Below are 24,221 nucleotides of genomic sequence, written 5' to 3'. Positions count from 1 at the left end.
GGAGAGGAGGGGAGCCCAGAAGGAGTGGACCACCCCCAGCGTGCGACAGTGGGTCCCCTGGGAAAAGACCACCAAACCCGCCAGCCCCAGTGCCCTTGCTGTACCCTGGGGCGCCGCAGGGCGCGCACAGGGAAGCACCTGCATCCTCTGCCTGCCCGCGGCTCCTTTTCCACCCTCCTGCCATCCACCCCATCCCCACGAGCTCCTAAAACGTGTCCCCTACAATCCCCACCCTTCCCACTTGGCTAATGCGCTGTTCCCGTGTTCAGGCTTCAGCCCAGCCAGAGTGGCCCTCGTCCTGGGCGTCTTCCCTAAATCCTGGGAGGCTTCCCTAAATCCTCCTCTTCCACCCTCCTCAACCACCCTCTCCCACACTTTGAGTTCTGGTCTCCCCAATTTTGGCTTTCTCAGAGGCCAGACTACAGGAACAAACCTTAGCTCCAGCTGTGTTACTATAGATAAGTTACTCAGCCTCTTTGTGCCTCAGTTTCCTTATCTATAAAGTAGATGATAGAAATACCTGACTCACAGGTTGAGGTGCTCTGAATGCTCAAAGCAATGCCTGTCCTGTGGCCACATGTATCACTCCCCTCCCAGCTCGCCCACCCACTGACCTCCCCTGTGTCCCCGTCCACCGGACCTGTCCTGCCTTTACCTCCCTCCCTGCCCAGCTCCGGTGCCTCTCACTGCCTTCCACCTCCTCAGCTACTTGCCCAGTACAACTCCACCCTCTGAGCAAATCTGCAGATCAGCTCCATCCACCCTCTGAGCAAATCTGCAGATCAGCTCCATCCGCATGGGATTCCAGGGGCTGAGAGGGCAAACGGTCACCAGAGTCTCTCTCACACACACACACACACACACACACACACACACACGCGCGTGGTCTGGGCCAACACAGGCTCGAGGGCCCCACCCTGTACCCCACCCTCCTCCACTCAAGCCGCTCGGATCATTGTGCAGCTTCCCCTCTTACGCCCCTCTCTGCCTCTTCAGAACGTCCCTGCTTCCTCCAGCCCTTCTCATGCACCTTCCAACAAGTCCCAGCAAAATCTTCCCTGCCCCTGCCCTCCCGTCGTTCCCCTCAACCCCCTCCATCCCCACCCCACTGCCCTCCCTCCACCACCCAACCCCTTAACCCCGCTCTCCTTGTCCTTCTGTCTCCTAACCGCCAACCCCCACCCCTCGTGCACGCTACTATGCCCCTGCGGGCTCTCGCCAGCCCCCCACCCATCATCTCACAAAGACACTCCTGCCAGCTCCTGCAGTGCCCCCCATGCACTCAGGTCCACCTCTAGGCCGAGGGGGCCCCATCCCCAGGCTTGGGAGCCCCAGGCTCACAACCCCCGCCCCACCCCGGGCCTTCCAGCTGGGACCTCCCTCCTTGCCTTGTTCAAGACCAAACTCACACCTTCCTCCTCCAAACCGCGAGGGCTTGCACCGGTGTCACTCAATGAGCCCAGGCCAGAGACCCGAGAGCCCACAGGCCTCCCACCTACCCCCTCTCCTGTCAATTCTGCCCCCTGAATATCTCTTGGGTCCATTCATTTCTTAGCTGACGTAGGTGCTGATTTTACCAGCTGCCCGGCCTTCCCCCCGTATCGGAGAATCCTCGCATGTGGGGAGGGAAGGCACAGACAGGCAGGGTCTCCCATGTCCCCACAAAGGAGCTGGGGGCAGCTGCCCCGTCACAGCACGGCCGCTGGGGCGAGACCCCGGAGGCCCAAGGCCAGTGAGGAGCCCCCCACGGTGCTGGGGGGGCTGCGGGTCCCGTGAAGCAGATACAGGCTTCCTGCTTCTTGGCCCCTGGGGAGGTGGGATCCTGCTAACTTGTCTGGTCCTGTCCTCCTGGATTTGGGGTCCGAGGTCCCAGGGGCGCAGAGGAGGGGGCAGGGCTTAGCACGGCCAGAGCTGGTGTCTGTTGTTTGTAACTAAGAAACCTGGCAAGCAGCAGCTCCTCCCTCTCCTCTGCCATCGTCCCCATCCAGGCTGCACGACCACTCACCTCCTGGCCATTGCCACGCGGGGGCCTCCTCCTGGGGGGCCTCTTTCACTTCCTCCCCGAAGCTGTTCTTACTACCTGCCCCCCCCAGGCCGACAGGTGCTCATTCTCCTAGTCTCCCCCGGTTCTCCGAGCACCCCCTCGAAGTCAGCCTCACCGCATGAGCTGCCTTCTTTCTAAAGTCCTCAGCAGCCGTGAGGCTGTGAGCTCCTTGAGCAAGGGACTGCAGCTGCTCTAACAAGCCAAACGCTGAGTCTGCAAAGAGAGGCTGCTTGCCAAGAAGGCAGAGGAAACAGATTCTAATCCAGGGCCCACTGGGTGACCGGGGTCAAGATGCTTAACCGCTCTCTGCCTCAGTTTCCTCACCTATAAGATGGGGACCATGAAGTCTACTTCAGAAGGCTCATATGTGGATAAAGAAAGCACACAACACGGACTAGAGTAGAGGCTAGGTAAAGTACCTTCCCTGGCATTATTTACTGTGCCCTTGGCTTGTCTCAAAGAATATGAGCAAAGTTATTTATGGGAATAAGGTCTATTGTTTTATCGAGTTACTCTAGTATTATAATCTTCATAATGAATTCTTTCATTTGTACAGCTTTACTACAGCCCTTAGCACATGTGACCCTTACCATGGCCTCATAAGGATTTAATCTTGGATTAAACTGGTCTCAAAAGACAAACTGGTTGGTCTATTTCCTTTCCCAGACAATAAAAATACTATAATTCAACAAGCTGCCCATTTTGCCTTGGCTTCCAGGAAGCTCAAGGAAAATGCAAGGCTCAATCACAATAATAAATGTTTAGAATTTTCATGTATTTTGTCCTTTAATATATGCAAGTTTAACTACACAGATATTTTATTGTCAATATCCATTAATTCTTTTTTCTTTTCTTTTTAATAAGGAACGTTTTTTGAGTTTGTGTGTCATCCTTGTGCAGGGGCCATGCTAATCTCTGTAAAGTTCTAATTTTAGTATATGTGCTCCCGAAGTGAGGACACAATTAATTATTGATGGAAGACAAGAATTCAATAAGGAATAAAATGGACTTGAACAAAAGAAAACAGACTAGAATATCAGAGCATGATTTTCTGGTGCTTCCCCACTTCACCCTTTTACCCAGAGGAAGAAACGGAAACCCAGATAAAAAGAAAGGACAAGGCGAGGCATGGGTGGTACCCCGCGGGCCCCCAGCTCTGTGGGTTTTGCTCTCAGGGCCGACTTCCCAGCAAGCACGGCAGGCACACTGCCTAGAGCCCACAGCACTTTCAGGGCCCATGAAGAGGTTTTAATTTAATTTAAAATCAGAAGAGAAAAATGAGCTTTTAGGTCAAAGAAAATATCCTTATACCAAGACCATCATAAAAAGATAATTTTGAACGTTTTCCAAGGGAGAAGGGGCCCACGGAGGCCCAAGCGCTAGGGCCCCCGCACGTGCTGACGGGTCCTGCCTGCCTTCCCATCTCACACTGGGGAGGCCCCTCCCTGCCTGGCCTCTTGGGGGCCCAGGCCTACTCCCCACGTCTCTCTGACAGGGTCCAATGGGAGCAGAGGCTCCGTGTTTTCAGGAACATTCCAGGGGGAAGAGGGGCCTTGCCAGGTGAATGAAATTGATAGCCTGGCGTAACCACCTCAGACAACTCTTGAAAAGCTGAAACCACCGCTGGGGCTGTGGGAGGGGCAGCCCCTGGCCATCTCTCCAGCGGGTTGTCAGGACAACCCTTCCTGGGTTCGCAATGTGGAGGCAATTAAAGGGCTGGCGCCTCGAAGGCACGAGCCGAGGCGAACGTCCTGACAGAGGTGTTGACTGCGGGCGGCAGACCCCCTGTTCCCACCGATTGGAGCTGCGAGCAGCCCTGCGCTGCGCAGGACCACACCTTGTCTTCTCGCAGCAGAGCGGGGGCAGCGGCCGGGAGGGCAGGGCTGGCTCGAAAACCCATCCTACCCACAGGGCAAGTGGCGGCGGAACCAGGAGGGGCTGGCGGGGAACACCCTGCCCTGGGCTTTGCCGCTCACCCGCCGTCACCTTCCGCAGCCACCCTGTCTCTCCAAGAAGGGAAGATGGGGCCACAGTCCCAAAGACACGAGGCTGCTCTGAGGAGGATGCAGGATGGAGGGTGAGTGAACCGCAGGCAGGTGGAGCAGGATTTGCATGCTCACCCAGCAGATCAGTGAACTGAGACCAGAACCAGGAAGCAGCTGCCCAGCAAAGGTCAGAGTGTAAAGGATCAGGCAAAGCCTGAGACGCAGAATGTGGATTCCAGATGCCTCATGGGCAGGGGCCAGGTCTTTCTGAGGAGCAGTTACACTGCAGGCTGGATTCAAGTCCTGACTCCAAATCTTACTGGCTAGGGGACTGCTCTGAAACTCAGTTTCCCTAGAATGGGACTAAAGAGAATAATTTCTTCCTTCCTCACAGGGTAGTTGGGAAGATTACATGAATGAACTCACTCAGTGTTCCATATACAGAAAGCACTCAATAAATGCTGGCTCGAGATAGCCCTGTCCTGACCAGGTTCTCTTTTCTGCCTGCTGTCTGCAGTCATGGTCACGGCGCCTCTCCAGCCTGACCCGGCTCCGTGGGCGCTGGAGCCCCAGGCAGCTGCCCCAGGCCCCTCCCTCCCTCTGGCTCCCACACGCCTCCCCTAACCCTGAGGGTGGCTGTCTTCCTGCACACATTGGCCTCAGAAGTGGGGTATGCGGGCTCCTGGGGCTGATACGGCAAATTTGCCAGCGCAGGTTCAGTGGAGGGATCAGCTCCGAGTCTGTGAAAAGTCCAAATGACACAGGACTGCTTTTAAGGAGTCACAGTACTGAAGTAAGATGCCTTGCTAGGGGTCCTCTGGGGCGAGCTCAGTGAAAAGGGGGAGTAGAGTGCATCCTGGAGCAACGGGAGGCCAGGCTTGGAATCCCAGCACTTAACTTCTGAGCCTCAGTTTCCTCATCCATAAAATGGGACAGGAATGCCTACCTCTAAGGATTGAAGGAGAAACGTGGACAAAGGGCTTACGCTGGTATCCGGAAGGAAGCACGTTCTTAACAAATGCCACGCTCCTTCCTTCCTCGGACTTTAAAGTAGCAGCCGTTGAATTGTTTAACTGTTTGGCTGCCTTCCTGGCTGTATTAGTCCTTCTGTTGTCAATTAACGCAAAATTGTACTCTGGTCCACCTCTGTGCCCATGGTCATAAAAACGGGTCTGTGGAAACTGAAGTCAGGATAAACAGCTGCAGCAGGGGCCACTGATTACCAAGGACCTACTGTGTATAGGACTTGATCGTAAATTCCTTTCCAAGACACAGAAACAACGGAGGCTGGACAAGAGCTCCCCCTTTCTGGGCCTCAGTTTCCAAATCTGTATATGGGATTGAGCCAGGGGGCTTCTAAGCTCTTATCTGGGTCTGACACACCACAGGTTTGTGGGCTCGGGCCATAGCCTCTCCCTCACCCTGATCTTCCAGGTTAGGGAGGGAGAGAAATCCGGATGAGGGTTGGGGTGGAGAGGAATGAAGTAAAATGTGTTGAGCGCCTACTGTGCACCAGGTGCTGTGCTGACCTAATATGGAAATGCCTCTCACACCGCCACCTGTGCAATCCTCCCCACAACTCTGTGAGTTGGATACAAAACAATCCATTTTGTAGGACAAGACTCCTCTCGGCCTGGGTCCTTCCCAGCACACTCCATGGATTCTGCCCCATTGCGCCAGACTACTCCCCCTTCAATTAGTAACATTCATGTGGCAAGTATCTCTTGATCACCTACTGTGTGCCAGGAACTGTTTGAGGCATTGGGGATACAGCAGGAAACAGCTTAAAAAGATACAGACCTCACAGAGTTTACATTTGAGTGGAGGGGCCTGGTAGAAACCAAACATATAATGTCAGGGAGAATAAGAGGTAGAGAATGGATGAGGTTGCTCTTTTAGACAGGCAGTCAGGGAAGGCCTCCTGGAGGAGGTGACAGAGGCCTGAGTGAACAGAGGTGAGGGGGGAGCCACGTGGATCTCAGGGCAAGAGCATTCCAGGCAGAGGGAAGAGCTGGGCAAAGAGCCCAAGGTGGGAATGGATTTAGCAGGTGTGAGGAATAGCAGGAGGCCAGGGAGGTTGGAGAAGAGCAAGAGAGAGGGCATGGCAGAACAGAGGTCAGAGAAGACAGCAGGGCCCCGTCCTCCTGCCCTTTCCTTATCCTCCAGCTCCTTCCTCTCCCACCAGGCTGGGCCAAGGCTGGCGGAAGAACTAGGGTCGTCTGAACAGCTGAGTCCAAAGGATCTTAAGGATCCTGGAGTCCAAGTCTTCCATTTTATAGAAGGGAAAGCTGAGGCCCCAGGGGCTTCGAGGCTTGCCCAGAGCCACCAGGCAGTTCGAGTGCAGAGCCGGGGCTGGAACCAAGCGCTGAAAGCCTGGCCAGCACTGTCTACACTGACTGCATCGGGGGCGTGCGATCTAGGAGGGCTCTGAACTTCATCTAATTCAAGTCCTTATTCCACTCATGGAGAAGTGGAGGCCCACGGGCCATGTGGTTCTGTCTGCACGAGCAAAGTAAGGGGTCAGGGATGTCCAGAGGCCGCAAGGAACTCGCTTCGGGTTATGCCCGTGTGGACCAGTGTACAAACCCAGGCTTCACCTGGGCCTCGCATCGCAGCGTCAGTCATCGCAGCTTTCTGAGGAGCGGGAGGTGAGGTGTTCGAAGCCCACGGCTGGTGGAACTCTCCCTGGACTTCTCCCTCGGTGGTGCAGGCCCCGCCAGGAGGGCAGGCGTTTCTGACGTGTGGAGTACACGCGGCCCGCTGTCTCCCACCATGTGACCTCCGGCAGGGAATCGCCCAGCGTGGGCCTCGGGGTGCCCATCGGTCAAAGGGTCCTTTGGGGGTTGGGTGGAGCCTCATATGAAATTCCCTGGAAGGTCCTTCTTCACACAAGACAGTGTTCTTTAGAATTTGGGAGGCAGTGATGGTACAGAGAGGGGCACTGCATGCGGCCTAGCACACAGTAGGTCCTCAACAAACGGTGGGAAGGACCCTGGGGGGCTAGGGAACTAAGCTTAAGTTTGATCTTCAATAAACCAAATCTCCTTGGGCCTCAGTTTCCACATTTGCAAATAGCACAAGTGCAAACCCAGGCAGTGGGACTTGCAGCCTCCCTGAGGTGCCTTCTTTTGTCCCGTCTGCCCGTGGGGAGTGGAAGTGGGTGGTGATGGGAAGGGGGCTCTTGAGGAACTTTGTGAGGCACAGTACACCCATTTTTCTGCCCAGGGTCAAACTCTCTTGAGTTCTCATTGCTGACATGCTCATTGGCAGCTAACCCTGGTCAGACATGACCCCATAGGCCAAAGTGACCCCCAAAATTCAATGCCAGGAAGCATAAATTCATGGTTAAATGGGAGTGCAGAAGACAAGTGTGGGCAGTGGGACGATCATAGGACAGAGAGCCAGGGAGGTGAGACAGTCCCAGAGCTGACACCTGGGCAGGTGGCTTCTACTCTGCAGACCTCGGGGACCCCAGCTGTTAAACGGGGATCCTGCTACTGCCTTGTGCATTCCCCAAAGACAAGACCCACCCATCAAAATTACACATCCCAGGACCCTATTCAGAGCCTGGCTGTGCCCCGGGGAGGTGCAACGGTTTTACAAGTTGAAAACTATGATTTTTGGATCTGATAAAACAAAGGGCCTGATGGGTGGTTCTGTAGCTGAACAACACTCACTGGGTGCTTGCTTGCCCCATGCCTAGCAGAGACCCCCCAGTTTCACCTCCAAAAATGCACAGTCCTGCAGCATCCTGTCAACCCACACCTGAGAAATGCCCGGCGCAGCGCTCAGCCTCCGCCTGCTCGCCGAGGCACACGCCTGCACACGGCGGACCTATCGGAGGAGGCTGGGTGCCTGCGCGGAAGGGGAGAGGGCAGCCTGCCTTCGAGCGGCCGGCACCTCCCGGCCATTTGGAAATTGTCACTTGCCAGGCAATAAAGTCAGTGATGGATTCTCATTCTATCATTACCCATGTCGGAAGAATGTATCGCTAGGAGGCAGAGCTGCACGTCAGTGCTGTAATCACTTACAGACTGCGGAGGCCCCAGTCCTGGCAGCGGAGAAAGATTTATTGTGGGGATGGATGGGAAACAAAGAACAGTTGTGCAAACTTTACGGAGCCACATTATGGGAAACGCTTTTCCCATTTCCCATTGGTGAATGCACTGGATGTTGTTTCCAAAGGGGGACTGCGTTCTGTTACCCAACCACGTGCAGGCACGGTGCCCCAGCGTGGCTGAGGGGCGGACCTGGCCGGGCACCCAAGGGCCTGGCAGCCAAGCCCTGCTTCTGGGGGCATGCCGTCCCCGAGGCTGTTCTGGGCGGATCTGGGGAAAAGGCGCTCTAGGTTTTGGTTGGTCTCCCTTCCTGGCCTCGGTGTTCACATCTGCCTGCAGTTCCCCTCCAAACTATAGACAATTCTAAATATTGACATTGACCATGTCACTCTCACGCTTAGAACCCTTCCATGGCTCTTTCCATGCCCTCAGGGTAAAGTCCGAGCTCTTCGTGCTGGATTTTGAGGCCCTTTAAGACCCAATTTTGGTCCCAGCTCCCATGCGCACAACCCATTCCAGGCACAGGAGGACACCTGTCTTCCTCCCGAGGGTCAAGACTGTCGCAATTCAAAACTTTTGCAGATGCTGTTCCTTTCCCTGTAATGCCTTTCCTCATGGTCTGTACCTGGCAAGCTCCTACTCACCCTTCAATGCCCATCTCTCTTGATGTCCTGAAGGAAGCCTTCTTCCTTGCCTCCATGGCATTTAGTTAATTTCCTCACCGCCAATCCAGTCCTCATCTCATTTTGCACTCCCTGCATCTAGCATTGATCCTGGCATGGGGTGGGCATCAAACTTTGTTGAAAGGTTGGTGGGGGTGAGGGGAGGGACAACATAGAAGGGCCCAAGGCTCTTTTCTGCAGAAGGGCCACAGGCAAGGACTCGACAGACACTCTGTCCCTTCTCCTGTGGGTGCTGGGGCATCCCAGATGTCCTAGCCCTTAAGGCTCGTCGCCCACTTAACGGGACACCGAGGTCTATCACTGCAACCGTCCAAGTGACATGCAAAAACCTCGGCTCTGACCAGCACATCTGCAGTCCAGCAGAGACAGAGCCTATTAAGGCTCAATCACAAAGTTTACCGTTTCCAGGAGGCCCCCTCAGAAAACAGTCTGGTCACTTTCTTGGAGTCACTGTTGATTTTATCTGACTTTCTCATTCTAAGAAGAGGATCATTTTAATTCCATTTACATTAAGTTCAAAAGCCTTTTTCCTCCCCCCTTTTATTATTTTAAATTCAATTCAGAGGGTTGTTTTTTATCTTTAATTTTTTTCATATTCCATAAAGCAGCGTTGAGTTCACAAAACTTGGCCAGCGTTCCTGCTCCCTCAAGTTTGGTGCTCCCAGGAATTCTCATCTCTACGAGAGCTTGGGTTTGATGACTCCAAAAAGTAAATAAATGAAATGCTTCTGTTTGCGAGCACCCAGATCCTAACACTCTCCCCTTTACACAGACAGGAAACTAAGGCCCTGTGACTTGCTCGAGGCCTCCCAGCTGGAGGCCGAGCGGGGGTCTGGACCCCAGCACCTGACCTCTGTGCTTCACACGGGGCCACAGAGACTCATCAATTCTTGGCTCAGAATTTAAATAGGGAAGGGGAGGGGAGGAAGACAAGGAAGAGGTGAGGATGGGGATGGGGATGGCAATGGACGGGTGGTGGAAACGAGGGTGGGTGGGGTGAGGAGCGGGGCTGGGACAAGGTGGGTAGGAGGTGTCCAGGAGAGCGGCAGGCAGGGGCTGGAAGGCCAGCAGCTGCATTTGGGGAGCACGTGGTTAACAAGCTACATTCCTGATGGAACATGTAGCTGGGAGGAGCATGCCAGTGCGGGTGACCTCTGCACTCGGAGGCCAGCTGACGGACAGAAGCCCTGGGCTGGAAGCTGGACCTCAGCTGGAAGCCAGCGTTGCTGAACCGGGGCGACAGTGCCCCTCTGCCCTTCACAGGGACTCTTCTGGGGTGAGCATCACAACCCCTGTTTTAAAGAAGCATAAACTGATGGGGGAGTGAAGTGGCTTGCCCGAGGTCTCACAGCTAGGGGGCAGCAGAGCTGGAAAGAGCCCCCACCTCCACCTGCCTCCCGCTCCTCTGCCCTTCCCAGGCAAGGCACTCCCCCATCTGGGGCCTGTTTCCCTCTCCGTGCAGTGACTGGAGGAGGCCCTTAGGGCTCTGGCCTGATCACAAGACCAGAGATCTGGAAGGACACTAGATTCCAGAAGGCCTCTCCTCATTAAGTCCCTGAGTTGGACTTTAAATAACTAGGGGAGGGAGGAAGGCATTCCAGCGTAAGCCAAGAGGTGGAGGGTTAGAGCCAGTATCTGTGGATCTGGAACCTTGGGTTCCAGAGAGGGAAGGGCATTCACATTTGCCGGGCCCCTGCTGGACATCAGTACACTGTAGCATCATCCCATTTCACAGCTCAGGGCACTGAGGCTCAGCCCAGCCAAGTGACCTGACAAGGTCACACAGCCAGTCCTTGGCAGAGCTAGGACTAAACAGCCTTTTCTGTTCCTTGGGGACCTTCGTGACTGAACAGCCACCCTCCCTTGTAGCTCTCCTTTCTCTCCTTCCTTAGTGCAAATTCCCCAGAAGAGTCAAAATCATTTGTTTGTGCAGTGCTATGTACAGCCAGGCACTGTACGTACAGTATCTCGCCAACTCCTTTCCACAGTCTTATTCCCTCAGTAGGGAAACTGAGGCTTACAGGAGTCAAGTTCCTCACACGCAGTCACGGCCTGGGAGGGAGCAAAGCTGGTATTCCAAACTCAAGCTTTCCTGCAGAAAATCCTCACGCGCCAGGCCAGGGCAGTGGACATGAGGATCGTTAAGATCCCAGCAGCTTCTGACTTCATGGAAAATGCTCTGGAGGACAGACTCCAGGAGACCTCCCAGAGCCAAGCTTCTGTTCTGGGGAGTGGGCTCAGCCCCTCTGCCACCAAGGCCAGGCCAGGCCAAGTACCCCGTCAAACAGGGTGTGTGGTCCCCAAGACACTCGGGTCACACCAACAGGCAACATGTGCTGGAGAGCTGGAAGCAGGGGGCGAGAGAACATGGAGAAGAAGGGAACCGGGGAGGAGAGGCTGCACTGGGGTGTCAGCGATGGGTAGGAGTTTGCCAAGCTGTGCAAGGCACTCCAGACCAACGGACCAGCAAAAGCCAAGCTCCTGAGGAGTCGACAGACCAGCAGCGTGCAGATTCTGCAGGAGTTTGGGTGGGGAGGAAGCTTCAGGGCGGGCCTCCCAGGACTACTGTTAACGCGCTGGGTGGCCGGGGTATGGGGGCCCCACCTGGGCTTCAGCTTCCTTGTTTAATAACAAGGGTAGATGACCCCAGGAGGGACTGTTAACGAGGGGCACTTCTGGATGCCCCTTTCCAGGCTGTCTTTGTCCGATAGGGTTTCCTTACCCAGCCCCTTCCCCCACTAGAAGAGGGTGAGGGCCGAGCCTGGTTTGGAAGTGGGTGGACTTGGTGACCTGAGATGGTCGGACAAGCCTGGCCTCTCAGCTTGTTTACAGCAGAATTCTCCAGGGCAGGGGTTTTAAGCCATGTTCCATGCTTTTTAATTTTTTCCCCTTCAAGTACTCTAAAGATGTCATTCTTTTGTCTCTTGCATTATTTTTGGTGAGACGGCAACAGTTCCTCTTGCCATTGCTCTACTGGTGATATGTCTCTTTCCCTGGGTTGGGTTTAGGATCTTCTCTTTAGTTTTGATTTTCAGCAGTTTGAGTATAATAGATCTAGTCATGCTTTCCTATGTACTTATCTTCTTTGGAGTTCATTGAGTTTCTTGGAATTGTGGTTTTATGTTTTTCAACAAATAGGGAAATTTTTAGATGAATCATCCTTCAAATTTTTTTTTTTTGCCCACTCTTTATTTTCCTTCTGAGACTCCAATTACATAAATGTTAGATTACTTGATATTGTCAAACAGGTAACTGACACTGGAAGGTTTCCCTTCTTTCCCCAAACCCCAGTATTTCTCTCTCTTGTCTTATTTTGGATAATTTCTATTGTTCTGTCTTTAATCTGACTAATCCTTTCTTCTGTGATCTTCATTTTATTGTAATTCTTTCAAAGTATTTATACTTTCATACCATATTTTCTCATATCTAGGATTTATATTTTGGTTTTGTTTATTTTCCTTTATAAGAAAAGTTGTGCATTCACAGAACAATCATGCATAAAATACAGGATTCTCCTATACCACCCCACCACCAGCTCTTTGCATTGGTATGCAATATTTATTAGAATTTATGACAGAACATTTTTATAATTGTTCTATTACTTAAAGTCCATGGTTTATCTTAGGGTTCACTATTTGTGTAGTATAGTTCCATGGACTTTTTAAAAAATATTTTTATTCTGTTACCAAATATACAATCTAACATTACCCCTATTTAATCATATTCAGATATATATTTCAGTGCTATTAATTGTGTTCACAATGTTGTACCACTACCATTGCCAACCATTACCAAAACATTTCCATCAATACAAATAGAAACCCTGTACATTTTAAGCCTTAACTTCCCATTCTCTGTCACCACCCCATCCCCGGCTGATTTATATTCTGACTCTATGAGTTTGCTTATTTTAATTGTTTCAAATCAGTGAGATCACACAATGTTTGTCCTTTTGTGTCAGCTTATTTCACACAACATGATGACTTCAAGGTTCTTCCATATTGTTGTATGTATCAAGACTTCATTCTTTTTTTTACAGCTGAATAATATTCCATTGTGTGTATATATATATACACACCACATTTTATTTATCCATTCATTGTTTCATGGACACTTAGGTTGCTTCCATCTTTTGAAAATTGTGAATAATGCTGCTATGAACATTGGTGAGCAAGTATCTTTTTGAGCCCCTTCTTTCAGTTCTTTTGGATATATACCTAGTAGTGGGATTGTGGGGTCACGTGGTAGTTCTATACTTGGCTTTCTGAGAAACTGCCAAAATGTCTTCCACAGCAGCTGCACCATTTTACATTGCCATCAGCAATGTACGAGTGTTCCTATTTCTCTGTATCCTATCCAATATTTGTTATTTTCTGTTTTTTAAATAGCAGCCATTTTACTGGGTATGAAATAGCATCTCATTGTGGTTTTGATTTGCATTTCCCTGATGGCTAATGATGCTGACCATCTTTTCATGTGCTTCCTGACTATTTGTACATTTTCTTTGGAGAATTATCTATTTAAAATCTTTTGCCATATTTTAATTGGGTTGTTTGTCTTTTTGATGTTAAGCTGAAGGATTTCTTCATATATTCTGGATATTAATTCTTTATTGGATATGTGGTTTCCAAATCTTTTCTCTCATTGTGTGGGTCGTCTTTACTCTTTCATGATAAAGTCCTTTGAGGAAAAAAAGTTCTAAATTTTGATGAGGTCCCATTTATCTATTTTTTCTTTTGTTGCATGTGCTTTGGGTATAAAGATTAAGAAAACATTGCCTAACACAAGGCCCTGAAGATGTTTCCCTATGTTTCATGCTGGGAGTTTGATAGTTCTAGCTCTCATGTTTAGGTGTTCGATCCGCTTGATGTTGATTTTTGTATATGGTGTAAGGTATAGTCCTCTTTTTTTTTTTTTTTCTTTTTTTTTGTCAAATGGAGATCCAGTTTTCCCTACACCATTTGTTGAAGAGACTATTCTTTCCCAGTTGAGTAGTCTTTGCCACCTTGTCAAAAATCAAAGTTGGCCATAAATGTGAGGGTTGATTTCTGAGCTCCTAGTTTGAGTCCACTGGTCTCTATGTCTGTCCTTGTGCCAAAACCATGCTGTTTTGATTATTGTGGCTTTCATATCAGGAAGTACAGCCCTCCAACTTCTTTCTTCCTTTTCAAGATGGCTTTAGCTATTCAGGGCCCCTTACTCCACCATATAAATTTTCTTTTTAAGATTTATTTATTTATTTTATTTCTCTTCCCTTCTCCCCCACCCCCGCCCTAGTTGTCTGTTCTCTGTGTCCATTTGCTGCGTCTTCTTCTTTGTCTGCTTCTGTTGTTGTCAGCAGCACGGGAATCTGTGTTTCTTTTTGTTACATCATCTTGTTGTGTCACCTCTCTGTGTGTGCGGCGCCATTCCTGGGCAGGCTGTACTTGCTTTCGCGCTGGGCGGCTCTCCTTACGGGTGCACTCCTTGAGCGTGGGGCTCCCCTAAGCAGGGACACCCCCGCGTGGCACGGCACTCCTTGCGCGCATCAGCACTGCGCATGGGCCAGCTCCACACGGGTCAAGGAGGCCCGGGGTTTGAACCGCGGACCTCCCATGTGGTAGACGGATGCCCTAACCACTGGGCCAAGTCCGCTTCCCCACCATATAAATTTGATGATTATCCATTTCTGCAGAGAAGTACTTGCTGTAATTTTTATTGGGATTACATTGAATTTATAAATTGCTTTGGGTAATACTGACATCTAAATGATATTTAGTCTTCCAATCCATAAATATGGAATATCCTTCCATTTATTTACGTTTTCCTTAATTTCTTTTAGCAATGTGTTATAGTTTCCTGTGTATAAGTCCTCTACATCCTTGGTTAAATTTATTCCTAGATATTTGATTCTTTTAGTTGCTATTGTGAATGGATTTTTTCTTGATTTCTTGTTCTGATTGTTCATTGCTTGTGTATAGAACATTATTGAGGTTTTTTTTTGGTCTTTATTTATTTTTTTAATGTTACATTTAAAAAATATGAGGTCCCCATATACTCCTCACCCCCCTCACCCCACTCCTCCCCCCATAACAACAACCTCCTCCATCATCATGAGACATTCATTGCATTTGGTGAATACATCTCTGAGCACCACTGCACATATTCCACCACTTTGCCAAATTCATTTATTAGCTCTAGGAGAATTTTTTGTGGATTTTTCAGGATTTTCTGTATATAGGATCATATCATCTGCAAATAGGGAAAGCTTTACTTTTTCCTTTCCAATTTGAATGCCTTTTCCTTTTCTTGCCTAATTGTTCTGGCAAGAACTTCCAGTACAATGTTAAATAACAATGGTGGCAGTGGGGATCCTTGTCTTATTCTTGATTTCAGAGGGTAAGCTTTCAGTCTTTCACCATTTAGTAGGATGTTAACTGTGGGTTTTTCATAGATGCCCTTTATCATGTTGAGGAAGTTTCCTTCTATTCCTAATGTTCTAAGTGTTTTTATCATGAAAAGATGCTGTATTTTGTCAAATGCCTTTTCTGCATCAATTAAGATGATCATGTGGGTTTCCCCCCCATCATTCTGTTAATGTGGTATATTACATTCATTGATTTTCTTACATTGGATCACCTTGCACACCATGGGCAAATCCCATTTGATCACATGTATAATTCTTTTAATATGCTGTTGGATTCAGTTTGCCAATATTTTGTTGAGGATTTTTGCATCTATATTCATAAGTGACATTGATCTCTATTTCTTTTCTTGTGTTATCTTTATCTGGTTTTAGTATGAAGTTGATGTTGGCCTCATAGAATGAGTTAGGGAATGTTTCCTCTTCTTCAGTTTTTTGGAAGTATTTAAGGAGAATTGGATTTAAGTCTCCTTGGAATGTTTGACAGAAATCCCCTGTGAAACCACCTGGCCCTGGACTTTGTTTGGGGGAGTTTTTTGATTACTAATTCAATTTCTTTACTAGATATTGGCTTGCTGAGATCTTCTATTTCTACTTGAGTCAATGTACATAGTTTGGGTGTTTCTAAGAATTTGTCCATTTCATCTAGGTTATCTAAATTATTGGAATACAGTTGTTCATAGTATCCACTTATATATGCACTTTTTATTTCAGTGGGGTCAGTAGTAATGTTCCCCTTTTCATTTCTGACAGGTTTTTTATATCCTCTCTTTTTTTTTTCTTATCAGTCTCTCTAAAAGTTTGTCAAATTTTGTTCATCTTTTCAAAGAACCAACTTCTGGTTTTGTTGAATCTCTCTACCTTTTTTTTTTGGTTTTCTATTTCATTTTTCTCCATGCTAATCTTTATCACCTTCCTTCTGCTTGCTTTGGGATACTTTGCTCTTCTTTTTCTAGTTCTTCTAGTTTTGAGGTTAGGTCTGTGATTTGCCTTTCTTCTTTTTTAAATTTCTCTGTCAGCACTGCCTTCACTGCATCCCATAAGTTTTGCTATATTTTATTTTCATTTTCATTTGCCTCAAGATATTTCCTAATTTTTCTTCTGGTTTTCTCTTTAACCCATTGATTGTCTTAGAGTATGTGGTTTAATTTCTACATATTTGTGAATATTCCCTTCCTCCCTCTGTTATTGATTTCTAACTTCTGTTGTAGTCAGAGAATATACACTGGTATGATTTCAGTATTTAATTCATTGAGACTTGTTTTGTGACCCACCATATGGTCTATCCTGGAGAATGATCCATATGCACGTAAGAAGATTTTGTATTATGTTAGGTCTCGTTGGCTTAGTGTATCATTCAAGTTCTGTACTTCCTTATTGATCCTCTGACTAAGCGTTCTATCCATTACTGAGAGTGGTATGTTAAAGTCTCCTATTAACATACAACTGTCAATTTCTCCCTTCAAATCTGTCAGTATTTGCTTCATATACTCTGGGGCTCTGTTGTTAGTGCATATATATTTATAATTGCTACATCTTCCTGTTGAAGATTTCCCTTTATCAGTATTTAATGACCATCTTTGTACCTCATAATTATTTTTTTTTACTTAAAGGCTATTTTATCCAAAATTAGTATAGCTAACTCAAGCTCTCTTTTGGTTACTTCTTCCATGGTATATTTTTTCCCATCCTTCCACCATCAACCTACTTGTATCTTTGACTTTAAGGTGATTCTCTTGTAGACTGCATATAGTTGGGTCATGCTTTTTTATCCATTCTGCCAATCTCTACTTTTTGACTGGAGTATTTAACCCATTTACATTTAAAGTCAGTAAGGATAATACTGGTCTTTCTTCTACCATTTTGCTATTTAGCCTTTCTAAGTCTTACACCTTTTGTGGTCCCTCAATTCTGTTAAAGCCTATTTTTGTATTTATTTGCTTTTTTATGTTGCTATATTGAGAACCTTCTCTTTCTGTCTGGTTTTATTTTTCAGCTGTTTTCCTTGTGGTTACCACAGAGTTAAAATTTAGCATCCTGGGAAACAGACTTTGGCCCAGTGGTTAGGGCATCCGTCTACCACATGGGAGGTCCGCGGTTCAAGCCCTGGGCCTCCTTGACCCGTGTGGAGCTGGCCCATGCGCAGTGCTGATGCGCGCAAGGAGTGCCGTGCTACACAGGGGTGTCCCCCGCGTAGGGGAGCCCCACGCGCAAGGAGTGCACCCATAAGGAGAGCCGCCCAGCGAAGGAGGGAGCAGCCTGCCGAGGAATGGCGCCGCCCACACTTCCCGCCGCTGACGACAACAGAAGCGGACAAAGAAACAAGACGCAGCAAAAAGACACAGAAAAAACAGACAACCGGGGGAGGGGAATTAAATAAATTAAAAAAAAAAATTTAGCATCCTAAATATATAACAGTTGTATTTGGTTTGATGCCAACTTAATTTCAATAGCATGCACATATACATTTCCCATACCCCTCTGCTCCCCCAACCTTTTTTTGTACTTGCTATCACTTATATCTTTGTGCATTTTATGTCCAAAAACCTAGATTTATCATTACATTGTATGTATTTTCATTTTAGTATCTGTTGGAAGTAAGAAGTGGAGTTACATGCCAAACAATACAATAGAGTAATACTGGCATTTATAATTACTCAAATGGTTACCTTTACTGCAGATCTTTATTTCTTTATGCTGCTTTGAACCACTGTCTAGTCCTTTCATTTCAGTCTGAAGAACTTCCTTTAGCATTGCTTGTAGGACATGTGTAGTGGTGACATACTCCCTCAGTTTTTGTTTATCTGAGAATATCTTAATCTATCCCTCATTTTTAAAAAAGAGTGTCACTTAATACAAAATTCTTGACTAGCAATTGTTTTCCTTCGACACTTTAAGTATTTCAATCCACTGCCTTTTTGCCTCCATAGTTTCTGATGAGAAACTGGTGCTCAATCTTATTGGGATTCCCTTGCCTGTAACATGTTTTTCTCTGGCAGCTTTCAAAATTCTCTTCTTGTCTTTTGCATTTGACAATGTAATCCATATATGATACGGTGTATTTTTCTTCATGTTTATCCTGTTTGGTGTTCTCTGAGCTTCTTAGATGTACGTATTTATGTCTTTTGCTAAGTTTGGGTAAGTTCTCTGTCATTATTTGAGTATTCCTTCTGCCCCTTACTATTTTTTTTCCTCCTTCTAGGACTCCTGTAACATGTCTATTGGTGTGCTTGACAGTGTCCATAGCTATCTTAATCTATTTTTGCCTTTACATTTCTTTTTTTTTTTAAAGATTTATTTATTTATTTCACTCCCCTTCCCCCTCATCCCAGTTGTCTGTTCTCTGTGTCTATTTTCTGTGTCTTCTTTGTCTGCTTCTGTTGTTGTGAGCAGCATGGGAATCTGTGTTTCTTTTTGTTGCGTCATCTTGTTGTGTCAGCTCTCCATGTGTGTGGTGCCATTCCTGGGCAGGCTGCATTTTCTTTTGTGCTGGGCGGCTCTCCTTATGGGGCACACTCCTTGCGTGTGGGGCTCCCCTACATGGGGGACACCCCTGCCTGGCATGGCACTCCTTGTGCGCATCAGCACTGTGCATGGGCCAGCTCCACACAGGTCAAGGAGGCCCAGGGTTTGAACTGTGGACCTCCCATGTGGTAGGGTTGACACCCTAACCACTGGGCCAAGTCTGCCGCCTACATTTCTTTTTTCTTTCTGCTCCTCATCCTGACTCATTTCAAGTGCCTTGTCTTCAAGTTCACTGATTCTTTCTTCTGCCAGCTGCCATGTTTTCCTGGGCATTTTTCATTTCAGTTACTGTGGTCTTCAACTCCAGTAGTTTAGTTTCTTTTTAAAATTTCTATCTCTTTGTTTAGACTCATATTCATTCATTGTTTTCCTGATATCTTTTAGTTCTTTCTCTGTACTTTCCTTCAATTCCTTGGGCAGTTTTTTGTTTTTTTATAAAGATTTACTTTTTATTTATTACTCTTCCCTCCCCCCCGCCCCAGTTCTGTGCTGTCTTGTGTCCATTTGCTGTGTGTTCTTCTTTGTCCAGTTGCATTCTTGGAGGCACCGGGAATCTGTGTCTCTTTTTGTTGCATCATCTTGCTGCGTCAGCTCTCCGTGTGTGCGGTGCCACTCCTGAGCAGGCTGTGCTTTCTTCACACAGGAAGGCTCTCCTTGCAGAGTGCACTCCTTGCATGTGGGGATCCCCTATGCAGGGGACACCCCTGTGTAGCACAGCACTCCTTGCAAGCGGCTGCACTGTGCATGGGCCAGCTCACCACATGGGGCAGGAGGCACTGGGTTTGAACCCTGGACCTCCTATATGGTAGGCGGATGCTCTATCAGTTGAGCCACATCTGCTTCCCCTTGGGCAGTATTAAGATCATTTTTTTAAAGGCTTTGCATTCTCATCTTTTTCATTGGTGTTTTCTATATTTTTATCCCTTCATTTGGTTAGGCCATCATTTCCTTTTTCTTTGTTAGTCTTCCACTCTCTTGTTGCACACTATGCATTTTAATATTTTAAAATGCTAGCTCTTGTGTTTACTCCTTGGGGTGTCTGTTTACTGGTTTTGTCAACCAGCTGGTGATAAGAGATTTTCTTGAGCTTCAGCCCTCCTATCAGGAAGGTTTGCCCAATGCAAACCACTGTGCAAGATTTTCTCTGATTTATGGTGCTTCTGTCTTGTCCTGGGCTTTTGCTTATTAGCTGTTCCAGAGTTCTCCTGTTTACAGTAGTGTCACTGACTTCTCTGTTTTCCATGGTACAAACCTCCTATCCTGGGTATCTGAAGCTGGCAAGCCTATGTCCCAGACTATCTGTCTCTATAGTTTTTTATACACCTTTCATTGTCTCATGTTGCTGTTGTCTGGAGGGAAAATTTGGGGAGAAGGGTCACAATGGAGGAGGACTTTCCCAGTTTGGTCTTTCCCAGCCAAAATATGGCTAGGGACCAATGAAGCAGGAGCAGATTTGCTCCAAAGTGCCCTGAGGAGGGGGTCAGGAAGGGCACCAAAAACTTCTCTGACAGTTCCCCAAAGCTGAATTTTCCTGGTCTGTCTAGCAAATGAAGCCCTTCAGCTGACTTTCCCCCATATCCCTGAGGAAGTGCTGCATCTTTAAATCTCCCCTGACTCTCTGCCCCTGTCCAGAGCAGGTGAAACATTGGCTGCCACCACCTTTGAAACAAGAGCTGCCCTCAGAGCCAGGCCCCAGCAATCCAAATTTGCTAATCAAAAGCCATTATTTTTATGTCCCTTTCTGTCACCAGTCACTAGGTAAGGACTGGACTCTGTGGTGGTCTGCATCTGAGGGGGGATGGGTGACAGTAGCTGCCCACAGAGAGAGCAATTTACAGTTCTTTATCTTAATTTAACAGCCTCTTCCTTCCATTTTCCCTGGATGCTGTACAGTGTTCTTTTGGCCTCTGGAGTTTCAAAGTAGTTGTCTGCCTGTTTAATCATTGTTTTGGTGGAACAACTGATTACTGGAGGTCCCTATTCTGCCATATTCTGTGGAAGTCTCCTACATTTTGTTTTTATTTTATGGTTCCTAGTTCACTGCTGATATCCCATCTCTGTTTATCCATTCTCCCTTTATTTTTCTGTTAATTTTGAACATTTTTATAGTAGCTATTTCAAAATTTTTGTCTGCTAGTTGCTCTGTCTTGATCATCTATATCATTGGTTTATGTCAGACCCTATTTTCTCACTTCTTTGCATGTCTTGTATTTTATTATTGTACACTGGACAATGATTTTAGAAAAACAGGTTTTCCCAGAAAGCGAGTGCTCTTCTGCAGTTTTAAAATTTGACCAGAAACCCAAGCCTCCAGGAAGGGAGCTTATTTTTGGGTGACTCATTTATTTTAAAGAATGTGAAATATCTTACTTCACAATATATGAGGCATTCTCTCCTCCAAGATGGAACAAAAGACCCATCATGTCAGCAGGGCAGGGGACTGCAAACAGGCTCTCAAGATGCCTGGGGTGCTGGCTTCTTGGGGAAAAGTTCAATGCAAGTGCCCATCACCCTCTCCACTCAACTGGGAGGGCTCCTGGAAGCTAGGTCAGGTTTGACTGTTTTCTGTGATCCCAGGGCCCAGCCAGGACCTGGCACACAGGAGGTACTTAGCAATGGCTTGCTGAATGAATTCCAGATCTTGATATTCTCTTTTTCGTTTGTCTGTTTGTTTTCTTTTATTTCTCTCCCCTTCCCCCTTCTTCCCCTCCCCCCATTGTCTGCATTCTTTTGTCATTCACTGTATGTTCTTCTGTGTCTGCTTGTATTCTCAGTGGCACCAGGAATCTGTATCTCTTTTTGTTGTGTCATCTTGCTGTGTCAGCTTTCCGTATGTGGGGCGCCACTCCTGGGCAGGCTGCACTTTTTTTGTGTGGGGCAGCTCTCCTTGTGGTGTGCACTCCTTGCGCATGGGGCTCCCCTATGCGGGGAACACCCCTTCATGACATGGCACTCCTTGCGCGTGGCAGCACTGCATGTGGGCCAGCTCACCACATGGGCCAGGAGGCCCTGGGTTCAAACCTAGGACCTCCCACGTGGTAGGCGTACACTTTCAGTTGAGCCACATCTGCTTCCTGATATTCTCTTGATACTTATAAACACACTAATGATTCTCTTTCTGGGAGGTGGCTTGGGGTTGTGGCTATTACAGTCTCTGGATTCAAGTCCTGACCCTACAAAGGATTCAAGTCCTCAATTTGGGCATGAACTGGACCTGCTTTCCCTATCTGTAAAATGAGAATAATCACTCCAGTCTCCAGGAGTGCTCTGAGGCTGAAATCATGGATGTAGAGATCCTACATAAAGTGACAAACACCCAACAAATGTTTCACAATGTTCCTGTCCCCCATGACTGACTTGAATAAGGTTAGACAGCCTCAAAAACTCAGTCTCCTGGCTCCACTTCCTCCTTCCATCTCCAGCAATAATATTACAAGATTCAAGGGCAGCAGTCTTCCCACAATGTTAGAAGTCTTGCATTGCATCATCTCCATCTCTAGACTCCCAGCTCCCAATACAAGGCCTTGAACACAGGGAGGCCTGACCCCTGGACAAGACAAATGTTTCAGAGGGATGACCTTTCCTTGTTTGTGGGCCACTTTCCCACATCTAAGCCTCCTCCAGTCTTTGGTTACCAGTCTTTTCAAGGGACTTTCTCTGACTATTGTTATCCATTTGCTGGGCAATCCTGGACCCCTCCCCATCCTTTCTGGGCCTCTGTCATCCCTATTCCCTATGGATACATAATGGGATGGATTGGTAGACATGCTCCCAGATAATTCCCTGGCATAATCCTGAGAGCCAAGATGAGCCATGGAGGTTTGCTCAGCCCAGAAACTTGCCCAGCGCACAAGGCTGGTTCAGGACATTAGAGCTGGGGGGCAGATGCTCTTCCCACTGTGATGTGCTACTGACTGAGAAGCACAGAGATGACTCTGTTGAAGGAGGAGGCTGGGCAAAGGCAGGCAGGTGGGAGGTAGAATGGCGAGATGGGGCTTAGAAGCCAGGTGATACATGGTAAGACATTTCATTTAGAAACTTCAAGTGGGAATGGTAATACTCATGCTGGACTCTTTAAGGCAGAAGATACGACATGGCTGGACAACGTATCTCTCAGCATATATTAGTTCTCTCCTCTCTCAGGACATCCCAGGAGAGATGATCTCAGCCCCCCAGTCAAGCCTCTCTGCTTCTCAACTCACTGCTTAGCCGGGCAGTGAGTTGGCACCAACCTGGTCAGTGCCTATTTTCCTTGATACTTAGTGAACTGTGTGCCCTTGGGAAGTGATATGGCCTCTCTGAACCTTAGTGTTTTAACATGTTGAGTTCTGAGGACGGAATGGGGACTGGCTAGCACTGAGCCAGGATATAGCTTTCTCTGCATCTCAGTAACCAGCCACTCTTTCTACACCCCTCCCTACACCCAGGGTTCTCCCCTGAGTAGGAGAGGTGTAGGAATGAGGCAAGGCAAAAAGGGGGTGCCAGAAGCTCCAGGTTATGGGGGAGGAGAGTAAGTTTGGCCTGGGCTGGCCCACTGGGAGGCAGGCAAGGCCCTCCCCGGAGAACTGCCAGGTGGCTGGTGTTCTGAATTCCTCGGCCAGCAGAGGGGCTGGTCGAGGCCAATCAATGACAGCTTTTCTCCAGCTGTGCTCCTCTGATCCCAGGTTCAATGGCACCAGGAGGCAAAAAGTGGAGGGAGGCAAATGCACCAGAAGCCAGTGCAGTTGCAGCTGCTGGAGGGATTAGGGCTGGACGTAAACCCAGCAGCTCATCAGGACTGGGAGGTACAGGATATCTCCACGTACCACCACCCCAGCTTCCCCCACGCATCATCGGTCACCCTGTAAGACTCGGGCTCAGAGCAGGTGATCCGTAAGAGACCACAAATGAACAAGACGTGGGAGAAGTGGAGGGTGTGGGGAGTGGGGTATATGGGAACCTCTTATATTTTTTTAATGTAACATTTTGTGTGATCTATGTATCTTAAAAAAAAAAAGACAATTAAAAAAGAAGCAGGGTTCACGAGCAGACACCAGACAGCAAGTCTAGGGAATAGCCTCCCGCAGGAGTACCTGCGTGTGACAGGGCTGCCCCCCTCGCCGGCAGCGAGGCTACTGGATTCAGCCGGCCTCAAGTCCAGGCTCCGCCCACTGATGGGTTGAGTGGCTTTGGGCAAGTCCTTTGAGTCTTAGTTTCCTTATCTGAAAAATAGCTATAAACGATCCTGTCGTAACTCCCAGGGCAGGCGTTCAGCTTGACAGGAGTGTGAAAAAGCATGAGGGAGGAAGAAGAGAATTACTGAAACACTTTCCTTTACGTCATTCCTTTTAACCCTAAAAGGCAGATACTGTTATTGTCCCATTTTACATTCGAGTATGCTACAGTTCAGAAAGGGCAAGTCACCTGCCTGGGATCACACAGCTGGCAAGTGGCAGAGCCAGGCTGGGACACAGGTGTGTGTGACCCCAGCCTGGCTTCCCCATCTGTGATCGTGCCTTCTGTGCTGCCCTCACAGCTTTGTTG

The 24,221-nt window shown here is 48.1% G+C and overlaps 1 protein-coding gene and 1 non-coding gene across 2 annotated transcripts in view; both read right to left on the bottom strand.

Annotated features, from left to right (window-relative positions):
- The window catches only part of GLIS1 (GLIS family zinc finger 1), a 281,492-nt gene that overhangs the window by 65,056 nt on the left and 192,215 nt on the right, over positions 1-24,221 (bottom strand).
- Positions 2,900-3,005, bottom strand: LOC111766374 (U6 spliceosomal RNA). Its single transcript, XR_002798445.1, has one exon. It is a non-coding gene; the product is annotated as a U6 spliceosomal RNA (small nuclear RNA).

The sequence above is a fragment of the Dasypus novemcinctus genome, chromosome 9, assembly GCF_030445035.2.
Source record: "Dasypus novemcinctus isolate mDasNov1 chromosome 9, mDasNov1.1.hap2, whole genome shotgun sequence".
In the NCBI taxonomy this organism is placed as follows: Eukaryota; Metazoa; Chordata; class Mammalia; order Cingulata; family Dasypodidae; genus Dasypus; species Dasypus novemcinctus.
The sequence above is the reverse complement of the archived record's forward strand: the minus strand, read 5'-3'. Positions and strand labels throughout refer to the sequence as shown.